This window comes from Oratosquilla oratoria, chromosome 1 (assembly GCF_046742065.1).
Source record: "Oratosquilla oratoria isolate Oo_2021 chromosome 1, ASM4674206v1, whole genome shotgun sequence".
NCBI lineage: Eukaryota > Metazoa > Arthropoda > Malacostraca > Stomatopoda > Squillidae > Oratosquilla > Oratosquilla oratoria.
Genome location: NC_134777.1, coordinates 14,608,735 through 14,611,234, shown reverse-complemented (window position 1 = coordinate 14,611,234; position 2,500 = coordinate 14,608,735).

Here is a 2,500-nt window from a genome sequence, read left to right as displayed (position 1 = left end):
GTGAATCTTTAGATATCGCTGATCTTTTAGGTCTTCTGGATCTTTTAGATCTTTTGGGTTTCTTAGATCTTGTGAATCTTTTAGATCTTTTTGATCTTGTATTTTTTTTTTTTTTTTACATCATGTGGATCTTTCAGATGTAGTGAATTTTTAGATCTTGAGGGTGTTGAAGTTCTTCAAGTACCTGAAGGTCTGGAAGATCTCTAAGGTCTTGAAGTTCTTGAAGTTCCTGAATATCCTGAAACTCATGACGGATACGATGATCTCGAAGGTCTTGATTCATGTGTAGAGTTTGTTATGACGATACCGTCTCACTGGCTTGTGAGTAGGCTGGAAGGTCACTAAAGAGAGTCTGTGAAATGTCCAACTTGGATAAAGCAATTGTTCGAGCGTTTTAATCTAATCGTGGCCATAGCAAAGGAATTATCTTTACTAGAAATATTGCTCATATAGAAGTGTTGTAAGTTTATAATAGATCTATTTCACTATATTATTTTTTCACTGAATTGAACGAATGCAAGCATTGAGGAACAATATGAACAATCAAGAGAGAGAAAACCATCTTAAAAATTTGCGGAAGAGATTTACAGCGCGTCCGACATGACGTCACGGTGCAAAGGAACCGAAGTAGTTTTATTCTGGCTAAAGACAGACGATTTTATTCACCTATTTATCACATTCTTTCGAGAGAGAGACGATGGGAGAATTTGACGACAACGTCGGGAGACTTTGACGATTCCTTTGGGAGACTGTAAGACTCGTTCGGGAGAGTTTGAAGACTCCTTTGTAATACTTCAAAATTAAATAACCGTGAAATTTCCGCGGGTCCTGCTAGTAGTAGTAGTAGTAGTAGTAATAATAATAATAATAATAATAATAATAATAATAATAATAATAATAATAATAATAATAATAATAATAATAATAATAATAATAATAATAATAATAATAATAATAATAATAATAATAATAATGATAATAAAAAGAAGCATCAACTGAAGTAATCTGACCGTAATTTATTTTTATTTTTATTTTTTATCAGAAATTTGCCTCTCAGCTGAACAAAGTTATTTGGTGTTCGCAAGAGGAAAATACATAAGATAACTTAAGGCATGAGCAGGGATTAGATAAAAAAAACTGAACCTCTAGGTTTAACCTTAAAGAAAATAAAGACGTGAGAAGGGGGAGGTCAAGGGGAGAGGGTGGAGGGGGAGGTCAAGGGGAAGGTCGGAAGGGAGAGATCAAGGGGAAGGTGGGAACGGAGAGGTGGGAGGTGTATGTCAAGAGGAAAGGTGGGAATGGGGAGGTCAAAGGTAGAGGTGGGAGGGGAGGTCAAGGGGAAGATGGGAGGGGAGACGTCAAGAGGAAGGTGGGGAGGTCAAGGGGAGAGGTGGGAGAGGGAGGTCAAACAGAGAGTTGGGAGAGGGACGTCAAGGGGAAGATGGAATGGGAAAGGTGGGGAGGTCAAGGGGAGAGGGGAGGTCAAGGTGAGAGGTAGGAGGGAGAGATCAAGGAAAGGTGGGATGGGAGAGGTCAAGGGGAAGGTGGGAGGGGAGAGGTGGGGGAAGGTCAAGAGGAGAGGTGGGAAAGTGGGAGGTCAAGGGGAGAGGTGGGAGGGGGAGGTCAAGGGGAAGGTGGGAAGGGGGAGGTCAAGGGGAGAGATGGGAAAGGGGAGGTCAAAGGAGAGGTAGGAAGGGGGAGGTCAAGGGGAGTTTGGAGGTGAAGGTCAAGGGGATGATGGGAGGGGAGAGGTCACGGGGAAGGTGGAAGGGGAGAGATCAAGAGGAAGGTAGGAGGGGAGAGGTGGGAAAGGGAGAGGTCAAGATAGAGATAGGAGGGGGAGGTCTAGGGGAAGTTGGGAGGGAGAAGTCAAGGGGAAGGTGGGAGGAGAGAGATCAAGGGGAAGGTGGTACATGAGAGGTCAAGGTAGGAGGGGAGAGTTCAAGGGGAAGGTGGGAGGGAAGAGGTCAAGAAGAAGTTGAGGAGCTCAAGGGGAAAGTTTGAGGGGGGTTTGGTCAAAGCAGAGGTGGCATGGGGAGGTCATGGGGAAAGGTGGGAGGGGGAAGGTCAAGGAAAGATGGGAATGGGAAGATCAAGGAAATGTGGGAGGAGAGAGTTCAAGGGGAGAGGTGGGAGGAGGGAGGTCAAAGGGAGATGTGGTGGAAGGTCAAGGGGAAGGTGGGAGGAGAGAGGTCAAGGGGAAGGTGGTACAGGAGAGGTCAAGGGGAAGGTGGGAGGGGAGAGGTCAAGGGGAAGTTGGGGAGTTCAAGGGGAAAGTGTGAGGGGGGTTTGGTCAAAGCAGAGGTGGGATGGGGAGGTCATGGGGAAAGGTGGGAGGGGGAAGGTCAAGGAAAGATGGGAAGGGGTGAGGTCAAGGAAATGTGGGAGGAGAGAGTTCAAGGGGAGAGGTGGGAGGAGAGAGGTCAAAGGGAGATGTGGGGGAAGGTCAAGGGGAGAGGTGGGAAGGGGGAGGTCAAGGGGAGAGGTAGGAAGGGGGAGG